Source organism: Bactrocera dorsalis, chromosome 5 (genome assembly GCF_023373825.1).
Source record: "Bactrocera dorsalis isolate Fly_Bdor chromosome 5, ASM2337382v1, whole genome shotgun sequence".
Classification (NCBI taxonomy): Eukaryota; Metazoa; Arthropoda; class Insecta; order Diptera; family Tephritidae; genus Bactrocera; species Bactrocera dorsalis.
This window is the reverse complement of record NC_064307.1, coordinates 43915654-43928977: the sequence shown is the minus strand read 5'-3', so window position 1 is coordinate 43928977 and position 13324 is coordinate 43915654.

Genomic DNA, 13324 nt, shown 5'->3' with positions numbered 1-13324 from the left:
TTGATGCCGTTGAGCGCACAAAACGCCAGCTGTCGTTGACATTATGCCAGTTTACATCAGACAAAAGTGTCAAATTCGCGCTATGTGTGCACTTGTTGTTGCTTGCAACAATGTCAAAAGCACCTGCTACATCTGCTGCACCAGCGACCGCCTTTTACATATGCGTACTCGTTATGCCGAGCGCAGTAGGCTTAAATAGCGTTGCATGCATCTAATTAGCACCGTTTTTCCAGGCTGGGTTTACTGACTAATGCGCTCAAGTGGCAACTACATATATTTAAAGGGATTTATGCGTGCTCTCTCATACTCATATATATTCCACTTGCGTATGGTTTGTTTCGCGCAATGAAGTCATAAGTTAATGCATTCTCTTTGCAGTCACCGCTGTACACAGCTACCGTTTTATGCCATACTGTTGCATGACTGTTTGTGCCATTTTTTTTAGTGGTCATGCATGGGATTATGTTATTAAGTTCAAACATTTTGCAACACTTCAGTTAAAAGTAAAAAAAAATAGTTAACTTCGTTTTCATCGAAGCCATAACATCTTTCATAATGCATTTTTTATACTCTCGCAACAAAGTTGCTAAAGAGAGTATTATAGTTTTGTTCACATAACGGTTGTTTGTAAGTCCTAAAACTAAAAGAGTTAGATATAGGGTTATATATACCAAAGTGATCAGGGTGACGAGTAGAGTTGAAATCCGGATGTCTGTCTGTCCGTCCGTCCGTCTGTCCGTCCGTCCGTCCGTCCGTCCGTCCGTGCAAGCTGTAACTTGAGTAAAAATTGAGATATCATGATGAAACTTGAAACACGTATTTCTTGGCTCCATAAGAAGGTTAAGTTCGAAGATGGGCAAAATCGGCCCACTGCCACGCCCACAAAATGGCGGAAACCGAAAACCTATAAAGTGTCATAACTAAGCCATAAATAAAGATATTAAAATGAAATTGGGCACAAAGGATCGCATTAGGGAGAAGCATATTTGGACGTAATTTTTTTGGAAAAGTGGGCGTGGTCCCGCCCCCTAAACAGTTTTTTGTACATATCTCGGAAACTACTATAACTATGTCAACAAAACTCTACAGAATCGTTTCCTTCAGGCACCTCCATATACAGTTCAAAAATGGGAGAAATCGGATAATAACCACGCCCACCTCCCATACAAAGGTTATGTTGAAAATCACTAAAAGTGCGTTAACCGACTAACAAAAAACGTCAGAAACACTAAATTTTACGGAAGAAATGGCAGAAGGAAGCTGCACCCAGACTTTTTTTAAAAATTGAAAATAGGCGTAGCGTCGCCCACTTATGAACCAAAAACCATATCTCAGGAACTACTCCACCGATTTCAATGAAATTCGGTATATAATATTTTCTTAACACCCTGATGACATGTGCGAAATATGGGTGAAATCGGTTCACAACCACGCCTTCTTCCAATATAACGCTATTTTGAATTCCATCTGATGCCTTCTCTGTATAATATATACATTAGGAACCAATGATGATAGCGGAATAAAACTTTATACAAATACGGTATTTGAGCTGAGGTATCCCTTGTGGAAAAATTGTTGTGATCGGACTATAACTTTTCAAGGTCCCTAATATCGAACACGAAGAACTCAGTGGCAAACCTAACCTAACCTAATTTTTCATCGAAAATATCGGTAAATCTCTCAGAATTTAATTCTAATTAATTTTACAGCAAAATAAAAAATATGTAAATGAGGGATAATGAAATCTGGATTATCACTTTATCATGCGAGAATATAAAATGTTCGGTGACACCCGAACTTATCCCTTCCTTACTTGTTATAGTACAAAAAGGTACAAAAATATCTTTATCTTGATTGTTCAGTTAATGGCATAGTGCTATAGTGCTCCGGTCTGAAAATATATTTGGAAGTTGTAGCGATGCCTTTTAAATTAAAAAGTTTTCCAAGCAGAACTTGATTTTGATCTGTCAGGTTGTGTGGCAGCTATATGATATAGTGATCCGTTATCGGATATATCGGATTCATTTTGATAAATGAACAACTTTTTGGGGGAGAATGTAAAATGTAAAAAAATAAATATGTTCGCGTATTTATTTGTGGTAATTTAATAAAATTCAGAGAGTATTTCTTTCTGGTAATAATATATCATGACGGAAAAAAATCGGGTCAAAGAACCTCTAGCTCTCATATACTCAACATAGGGATTTCAAACTTCTGTTTAGCTTCATATCGAATATTCCGACCAAAATGAAGATAAGTATTTTATAAAAATTAAGTTAGCGTTATATAATGGCTATATTCCAGTTTATACCGAAAAGGAATAAAATCGTTTCATAAGTTATATCAGACTCAATATTTTCTTTACTCTAATGGACTATATGCCCAATATATCAACCACAGTGCGAGGTATTTTATGAAAATTGTATGGATATATTTCTCTCCATATTTTAGTTTAATTGGCTAGCTAAAATCAGTGTAGCCTTCCTACAGGTCTGTACAAATTTTAATTTATTATTTATTTAAATGAAATACCTTCATTGAAGGGCTCAGTTAGACAATGTTATGTATGTACATACAAGGCAGTAAGTGCAGACATTTCAATGTATAAGCTGATATTTTATAGCTATTAGATGCCATTAGCTGTCATTAGCTGCCCCACAGACATTTTCAAAAAACCACCGCATGCAAGTGTATGTATATATATAGTATGTGTGTATATGCGCCTTCAAAATAACAAAACTTTACTTATCGCTAATGGCAGAAATTAACTTTTAATATATTTCTAATAAAGTTGCCTACTAAAAGCATCAACTTTCCATGTGTCAAGCGCAATGAACCACAGCAGTGGCCTCAAACGCTACACCACACATACTCTTCGGGCTTCAGCCATTTGCTGGTGTCAGATAATTTCTTTGATTTTTACTTAATGCCTTTTATATACATATATGCTTATATATAGCGAAATAAATTTTAATTAAATTATGTGTGGCTTCAGTTAATTAAGCTATTAAAACATTCATTTTAGGGAAAGACGGCACACAAGAATGTGTGAATGTGTTGGAAAGTTGTGCCAGTGCCACTTGATCTCCTCCATATCAGTTAATTGTGATAGCCGCCTCTCACAACAGCTTTAGGTCAAATTCGTCGAGATACACACATACATGTGAACACACGTTGGCTCTATCGTGCTAAGAGAGCGTTTAGCGCTCCATTGAATTTTGAACGCTTCGAAATTCTCTTATCAGAAATTGCATTGGAGCGTTTGAACACACGCATCCGGCGCTTTAAAGCATTACAATGAATGATTTCACAATTTGGGGTATTGAGTTATTTGGGAATTTTCGGTGTCAGTTTTATTTGTCTCAAGTAAAATTATCACTTAATTATTGTTATCAGTGCGCAGCTAAGTTTGCCATACATATGTTTGTATATTTGAAGATGTTTAAAAGTGATAGTGTTCTATTTAATTGGAACATGAATGTAGGAATTTGAGTTAATTGGAATAAAATATTTTTTTGTAATTAAATTATCACAAATTTATTGGTGGGTACAGGGTATAGTAAGTTCACCACGAAGTTTGTAACATTCATATGTGTATATTATATTATCATGCATGACGAACTGAGTCGATTAACCCTGTCTTTAAATGGTACATGCGTCATTCTTTCCAAGAAGCTGCACATTTTTTGGAACAGCCAATATCGATTCCATATACACTGAATGATCAAACCAAGTTATTATATGGAAGTTTTTACTTTTTAAAGGATATTATAGGTTACGTGCAACCAAAGTTAAGGTGTTTTCTTATTAAATTCAGAAATTTTGAACTACTTATTTATATTAAGAAGACTATAAGCTGAAAAAAATTAAAAAATCTTGCTTATTTTGAGAGTAAACTTAATCAACATCTGTATCTTTGTTTATGGCATATAACTAAATTTTGAATATAAAAAACTTTTTTATTTTATGTTGTTATACATTATAACAGGTAATCATTAAATTTGCTTGCCGCTAATTTCAGCCGAAATGAACAAGTTCCAAAAATCTATTTGCCTCGTCCCATTCATTTGATAGGAATTCGAGGTAAATACTCAGAAATACTCTGTTTATATTTCCGTAAATAAAAGTTTGATTTATGTCCTTTAATTATATAGCTGAATAAAGTTTGTTTGAATATACCTTCAAAAATTGGTTAAAGTGGTAATTTCGCAGCTAAAACTTTCAACAAAACCATTAAACTATGTTGCAAGTAGTAATTAGAAAGGCATGCATTGTTTTATACATATGTACATGTTTATGTATATCTATATGTATGTGAATATACATATATTTATATATAAGTTCATTCACAACTATTCCGCACATTTTAAGGCACCTTTTCGCTATCTTCTCGCATTTACTCATTTTATTGCCTTACTTAGTACGCATATTAATTTGCTATTCGTCGACAGCAACACTTCACTCACTTCACACCGCGTCTGTTAATTAACCGTTGTTGCAGCAGATTAACTATAATTACCATTAAGATACATAAAGGCGATGTTGCCGGGGCGGAGCGGAGCGTATGATTAAAATACTCAACGCTGCAGACTTGCGTACATAGTTGCAAGCTTAGACACATACGAGGTTTGACAATTAAGTAATGATACTGATTTTATTGCCGCGCTTGTGGTAAATCTGTGATCTTGAAATTCTCTTTCTATTTTTCCGGTATCTCTCCTCTCTCCATTGATATATGTACCATCGCTCTAGCTTGTTTATTTCGCCTGCTGCGTCAAGTTGAGTAGACGTGTGTTTGTAGTGCTCGTCACGAAAATGGAAAAACGAAATCAAGAGCAACGCGTCACGATAAAATTTTGCGGCAGATTGGGCGAAACAGCTTCGGAAACGTACGCTAAAATTGTAAGAGTGTATGGTGATAGTGCCCTTAGTCGTGCCCATGTGTTTCGATGGCACTAACAAAACAATGGTTGTCTCGGCACGCCCCCCGCCTGAAAAAAGCTCGCATGAGCAAGTCGAAGCAAAGCAAGCAAAGAATTCGTTCCACCGGGGAAAACTGTGAATCAAGTTTACTCGAAAGATTGCGAAAACGAGTCAACAGGGTGCGCCTAGACATCGCTCGTAACTGGATCCTTCATCACGACAACGCGCCGTGCCCTCCGCCCTCAGCGTGTCCCAGTATTTGGCCTCTAAAGGGATCGCCGTGTTGCAACAGCCGCTTTATTCGCCCGACATGTCACCCTGTGACTTTTTTGTTTCCTAAAACAAAATCTGTGGTCAAAGGCATCCAGTCGAAGCCTTCCAGAAATGTTACGAAGCGTGGAAAACGCGCTGGAATCGCTGTATAGCTGCCCAAGGGGACGATTTTGAAGGGGATGGCAGAGATGTAGAATAATTTTCAAATATACGGTTCTTATGGAATCAGTCTCATTACTTAATTGTCATACGTCGCTCTTCTTGTACGAGTATGTATAGTGTTGTTGTTGTATGCACATATTTATTCACTTTTAAACTATTTACAAATAACTCCCGGACGGAGTGTTCTACCCGGACGGAGTGTTCTATTCTATCGAATTTGGGCTCTCTAGCTGAGCTCTAAGCTACCGGGGGGGTCGGCAGGTCGCGGATAGCCGAACGGCCTGTAGTAGCAGGTCAGTTGCGAAATAAGTTAAAACGAATAAGCAATCCCCGACGATGAGCGGCAGGAGTGGAGGATGCGGCATAAAAGCTTGCAGATCCGCTGAAGCTCCTGTGACTGTGGCGAATCGACACCGCCTCACAGAAATACGTGTCCCCCTCATCATCACTCATGTGCATGATGAACAACAGAAATCCAGGCGCGACGGACCCACAATGGGCGGCTTCCTGGTCAGCGTCTGCTCACCATGTTAGGTGCGGCTGTCATTAAAAATGACCGGTACACACCGCGGCGCTCTGGGAGTCCCTCAAAGTGTCAACAGCGATTTCTCAGCTGGCGGGATGGAGAGGGTGATGTGAGCATGCTCTGCCGATGTGTCTGCTGCGGTGTGTATCAGGAACCGGCCCCTTCGGGCCCTGGTCAAGGAGTGTGCATTGGACGCAGGAGTAGTAGCCTACGTTGCCCCGGGCGAGCGCCGGTCCGTCCGTGTTTTCCGGGACTGGTAAAGCGAAGGACAGGCCTCAGGAAACTGGGGTGGGGGCAGTATCCCCGAGGGTACACCCGTTCCTGTTTATTTCGGCCCGCCCCCTGCACACGATGCGCTGGTAAATCAAATATATATGGAGAATAATACAAGAAACAAAAACACTAACAACAACAGCAGCAACATTTTTGGGATTATAGGAGGCAGCAGCACTGGAAGCCTGAGCGATGATGGAAATAAAGTGCAAAACTCCCCCCGAAGTACGACTATTACGGAAGCAGATCCCTTTAAGAGGGCACCAAAATTGGGTAGGTCCCCGATTAAAAGCCTTGGTGTTGACAAACCTTTAAGAGCGAGGTCATCACCACCAGCGTTGGGTGACACCACTCCCCTGGCAAAAGCGATGCAACCTCGTGGAGACTGTATGGCTGAACTAGGGGAAGCGATTAAGAATTTTATCGAAACAATGCGCCCACCACACCGGTCTAACAATAACACCATGAGAGATCTTCTCAGTGTGATAGCTAAGCTGCACGCAAGTGCTCAGGAGGAGTACATGGCAAATAAGGAAGCACGTTGTAGTTTTCTAGTAAAGAAACCACCACAGATAATACACCCAAGAGGCCTCGAGACGAAATACAGCCAAAGAGAAGAACACCGCCTAAGAAAAATAAAACTTTCCATTTGGAATGGACGAACAAAATGGAAGTTCCCCTGAGCAAGGAAGCAAGATGCGACAACCCAGTCACAAGCAAGGAGACAGTAATGGGAAAACAAGACGGCTGGATCACGGTTAAACATAAACAACCAAGGAAGACACGACATAAGCCGCCACCCCGACCCGATGCAATAGTAATAGAAAAAACCGGGGATATGGCATATAGCGAAATCCTCAGGACTGTCAGGAATAATGATACGTTGCAAAAACTTGGGGAAAATGTGACCAAGATAAGAAAGACGGCAAAAGGCTAGATTCTGTTAGAGCTGAAAAAGGCCCAGATGAAGAGCCCAGGTCTTTAAGACCGAAATAAGTAAATTATTGGGAGAAAATGCGTAAATAAAAGCTCTAACTCACGAGGTTCTGGTAGAAATACGGGATCTTGATGAAATCACAACGAAAGAGGACATTACTGATGCAATACGCCTACAAGTAAACGAGTTTAGCCATTTTGATATAAACTCGATTAAGAGCATCAGAACGGCATACCTAGGGACCCAAACTGCCGTGGTAAGTCTACCCGCGTTGGAAGCAAGAGTACTTCTTGATGCACACAAGTTAAAAATAGGCTGGGTAGTGTGCAGAATAAGGGCGAAGCAAAACCTCAGGAGGTGTTTCAGATGCCTTGAATACGGACATCTGGCGAAAGCATGCAACAATCCAGATGACAGGAGCGAGTGCTGTGTCAAATGTGGAGAAACTGGACACTTTGCGAAGTCGTGTAATAAAAAACCGTCATGCAGTGCATGTAGGAAAAAGGGCAGGGAAAACATCGACCACCAAATAGGAAGCAAAAAGTGTCCTCTCTATCAAGAGGCGTGTAAGAACATCAAAAAATGAGAGTCATGCAACTCAATCTAAACCACTGTGAGGCTGCACAAGAGCTTCTTAAGCAGACGGTTTACGAGGAAAAGATCGATGTAGCTATACTTTGCGAACAGTACAAAAATATAAGCGGAGCGACATGGATCTCTGACAACACAAACAAAGCTGCCATATGGGCATGTGGAGGGGAAATGTTTCAGAACAAACCGCTATCAGGGAAATCTTTGTACACACGAGCGGAAATCTGAGGAATCAATTTTTATAGCTGCTACATACCGCCAAGCATATCGCAAATTGATTTTGAGAAAATCTTGGATGAACTAGTCAGAGAAATTCTGTCTACTACAAGAAACGTGATAGCAGGTGATTTTAATGCATGGCCGGTGGAGTGGGGTAGCATCTGCACAAACAGGCGTGGAGATGCTCTGCTAAAGGCCTTCTCGTCGTTATACATGGTGTTACTAAATACCGGAAATAAAAATACGTTCGAGAAGAACGGTCGGGGATCGGTTATTGACATTACCTTCGCTAGCAGTTCTCTAGCACGGACAACAAGGTGGTAGGTGTGTGACATATATACACACAGTGACCATAATGCTATTATGTTCGAAATCGAACACTCGGTGCACAATCGAAAGAATGTGTCCACTAAGAAAGTACAGAGAAAAGGATGGAAAATGGAAACCATGGACGTTGAACTCTTCAAACTCATGTTAGATGGTCATATAACATTTGAGGAAGACATAAATCGACAGGCGGAGACCCTAGTGCGGCACGTCATTAAAGCATGCGACGCTTCTATGAGTAGGAAGAAAAACGACGCCCATAGAAAACCTGTTTACTGGTGGAATGAGCAGATCGACACATTAAGGAAGGAATGCCACAAAGCGAGGAGGAGGTGTCAAAGGAGTCGCGGACTTGTAGAGATTACGTAATTACGCGAATACTTTAAGAGAAAATGTAGCGATCTCAAAAAAGCAATCAAAAAAAGTAAATCCTACTGCTTTAAAGAACTCTGCGGAAAAATCGACGAAAACCCATAGGGTGAGTCCTACAAGCTGGTAATGACGAAGATCAGAGGTGGCAAAGGACAAGCACCGACGTGCCCAGCGCTACTGAAAACCGTAGTGGAAACTCTATTCCCCACACAGCCTCTGGAGAATCGAACGGCGCGAATGCAAGAACCTGCTGATACGGAATGGACAATAGTCACTGATGTGGAGTTAATAGAAAGGGCAGAGAGATTTGGCAATGCCAAGGCACCAGGTGTGGATGGATCCTAAATAAGGCTTTAAAGATTGCTATTAAGCACAATGCGAATCCCTTTGCTGAATTGTTTACGCGGTGCTTACAAAAAGGTGTCTTCCCGAAAATCTGGAAAAAGCAAAGACTGGTATTATTGTAGAAGCCAAATAAACCAGCAGGAGAGCCCAATTCATATCGACGGCTCTGTATGCTGGATACGACCGGCAAGATACTAGAGCGGATAATCTGCGCACGACAAGAGCTGCAATATGGGATTCCGCAAAAAAAGATCCACCACTGACGCGATTAAAAAGCTTACCGACATAGCTAAAAAGGCAATAGAGGGTAAAAGATGGCTGTATGGTACTAAGGAATACTGCGCGGTAGTCACGTTTGACGTTAAAAACGCGTTCAACTCGGCATACTGGCCACATATTATAAGTGCATTAGAACGTAAAAAACCCCGGCTTACTTAGTTAGGATCATATCCAGCTACTTGTCTGACCGGTTGTTACTGTACGATACGGATGACGGACAAAAAACATATGCGGTAACGGGCGGAGTTCCACAAGGTTCTATGCTTGTTCCATTATTGTGGAACATATTGTTTGACGGGGTGCTCCCACTTCCGTAGCATGTACAGATCATCGGTTACGCGGATGATATTGCCATAACTGTAGTAGCAAAAGAAATTGGTCAACTTAAGAACCTCTGCAATCATGCGGCGTTAACGATCAAAGAATGGCTCACGGCAAAGAACCTTCAACTGGCTGGGCAAAAAACTGAAGCTATACCGATCTCAAGCAAGAAAAAGCTCAAAGACATAAGATTGATTGGCCCCCAGAAGGCACTAAAGTACCTAGGAGTGCTTACTGACAATAGACTTAGCTACAAGACGCACACCGAAAAGTTATGTGAGAAAGCAGCACGTGTAACGGCCGCCCTATCAAGAATAATGGCCAACATTGGTGGACCAAGCCAAAAGAGGCGAGCGCTATTGGCCAAGGTGAGCCAATCAGTTCTGATGTACGCGGCGCCCATATGGGGACCAGCACTACAGCAAAAGACGTATGCTAAGAAAGCGAAATTTTAAATGCGGCTCAGTGCCATAAGGGTCACGTGTGCATTTCGTACCGTATCCTACGAAGCAGTTGGGGTTTTAGCAGGCATCATGCCGCCAGAAATAATGGCCATGGAGCTCAAAAGAGTATATGACAGGTCTACAAGACTGGGTAGGCGACTAACAGCTGAAGAGCGGAAGGAAGAGAGGCAAACAAGCCTCAACGAGCGGCAAGGATGGTGGGATGCAGCTACGATGGGGAGATGGACCCACATGCTAATTAGAAATGTACAAGCATGGGTAGAAAGGAAACACGGGGAAACAGATTTTTACCTGACGCAATTTTTGACGGGACACGGATGTTTTAAAGAGTATCTCTACAAACATGGCCATGACAACGGGACAAATGGTTCCTTCTGCGACAGCAACGGAAAAAACGTACTGCACATCTTCTTTTTCTGCCGGCGGTATGAAAAGGAGAGAGCCGATCTAGAGAAATTGACAACGGAACGAGTGACACCGGATACCATAGTGCGGTTTATGATTGAGTCAAAACAAGTGTGGGATAGTGTGAAGGCGTGGTGTGTTATAGTTCTGAAAGAGCTAAGACGAAGAGAGTGCAACGCAGCGGAATCAAAAGAATGAGTGAGGAGTAGATCAGAATGGCGTGACTGACGAGCCGAATGACTAATTTTGGCCACACAAATGGCAGTTTCGTGGGAAAAATAACAAGCAATGACAATGGAGTTAACGGTTTAGTATGTAGGCATATTGGTCTCTGCATTAGCGCCCAATACGAATCATGCATACCGTCCGGAAAAATGACGGTATCTTTCGAAGATTCCCCCTCCAAAATCAACAAAAAAAAAAACAAAAAAAATAGTATGCATACATACACACATATAGTAAATATACAAATATATGACATAGCTATAGTAGTTTCCGAGATATATAGATAAAAACTTAGTAGGGGGCGGGGTCACGCCCACTTTTCCAAAAAAATTAGGTCCAAATATGCCCCTCCCTCATGCGATCCTTTGTGCAAAATTTCACTTTAATATCTTTACTTATGGCTTAGTTATGACAATTTATAGATTTTTGAGTCCGCAATTTTGTGGGCGTGGCAGTGGGCCGATTTTGCCCATCTTCGAACTTAGCCTTCTTATGGAGCCAAGAAATACGTGTACCAAGTTTCATCATGATATCTCAATTTTTACTCAAGTTACAGCTTGCACGGACGGACGGACGGACAGACAGACGGACGGACGGACAGGCAGACGGAAGGACAGACGGACGGACGGACAGATAGACATCCGGATTTCAACTCTACTCGTCGCCCTGATCACTTCGGTATATATAACCCTATATCTAACTCTTTTAGTTTTAGGACTTACAAACAACCGCTATGTAATACTCTCCTTAGTAACTTTGTTGCGAGAGTATAAAAATAAACACCCCTAATGAAAACATTGTTGGAGAAACGATCAACGATATTTGATTATGAAGCTGGAAGCTGGAAAGCGGGTAGGCGACGGTTAAATGGACGATTCGATTGAGAGAGCTCTGCCCCAGCCAAGCAGAAAAGGAAGCGTAAATTACTGTTCAGCGTAAGTGGGGACAGATAGAGGAAGGTAATGCTGCTGAAAGGAGGTCATGCCGGCACTCAGAATCGCCGCCTTATGTATGACTCGAGACGTTTTGTTCCATTTCTTGTTTATCGCCGCATTTTCAGTTCGCACAGCTGCTGCATTTCCGCTTACAATACGTCATGAAATCACGCAAATTTTATTCTTACACATTTTGTTGTTGTAATTGTGTGTTCATAGAAACACATATTGCTCAAAGGCATACCGGTTATGCATCTCGTGCCAATGTGGAAGTACGAAAGAAAGTACCGCTTAAATCGTGGGCGAAGAGGCGAAAGCCAGCGGAATTGATGGTGATGCGGAAAGTTGGTTGTGCCATTAGGCAAACTGATGAAGAAATCATTTAAGGAAAAGTGATGTCCGATGTCGGTGGCCTAAGTCACTGAAATCTTCAATCTTTAAATCCCGAAGGAACTATCGGAGGGCGCAAATCTCAGTAGTTTGTCATAGATGTTATCCACTTAATTTGTCGATGTTGGCCCTAATTCGTAAGCTTGCTTATTTTGAGGTTTGAGTGAAGTCAGATTCCGATTTTTTGGATTCATCAGACTGAACTCCTGGAAATTGGAAGCGGTAAATACTGAAATAACTGTCATTAAGTAGAAATCCAATTAAAAATTATTGATTTTATCCCCTTCTGTTATGAAGGTTGAAACTTAGAGCATGATAAAATTTTAAAATTATTTTCTTATAAACTACTGGAGATAAATCCATGACATTTGGTGTAATTTGAGCTAATGTTTTTCTTGCGGCACAGATGTCGGGATCTTACGAGCGCAAAGCGCAACGATATATGTGCCATACGTTTAAAGAGCGGTAGGAGGACAAAAAACTCAATATCTTTGGAATGGTATGAATGAACGAAAACTTTTTGCAGATTATTAAAGGTGAATATTTTCCGCGTTGTGTCACATACTTTTCAATTTCTTTTAGCGTGAAGAACACTTTCAAAATTGCAATTGTTTAACAAAAAATTATGTAAAATATTATTATTTAAACAAATGGATCGTGAAAGAATATCTATAATTTAGCACGACCATTTTCTTTGACTTCAAAAAATTTCATCGATTTATCTCTAGTAGTTTATGAGAAAAAATGTTACAATTTAATCACGATCTAAATTTCGATCTGCAATAACTTTAACAAACGAAAATATTTTTGAAGAAATACTTATATCACTGGGTATGCGCCTGGTCTCCTTCCTAATGAACTGCTCATTTTCAAGATTAGTGATTTTTCGAAATTTTTATGGACCACTTGACGTGGTTTCACCCAATGTCATTCCTAGCGACTATGTCTTTACGCGCTCTATGTGAATTGCGCCCGCAGTGAGCTGTTCACAGACGCCGGCAATGTTCTTCGATTCCTCTTCCTTACTAGCAACATTTCTTTCTAGCTTTTCCCGCGTCTCTGAACTTTTTGCGTTTCCCTTTTCCTGCTAGTGGCGAGTGTTCACCGCTGCCAATTAGATATTTTTTAAGCCGAAGAAGTTTCCGCTCTTGCTTCACTCCTTCACTGCTTCGGCTCGCCTCTGCACCTTGCTCGCTCCCATATCTCTTTGGCGCATATTTTGCTTGTCGTTCTTTATTGATTTCACCAGCACCTCGCCAACATTGCCATACATCATAAATAAGAATTTATGAATTCATGCGGCGCTTGTTGCATGCAGCATGCTGTGCCATGTGCAACATGGTCTTTCACTATATCA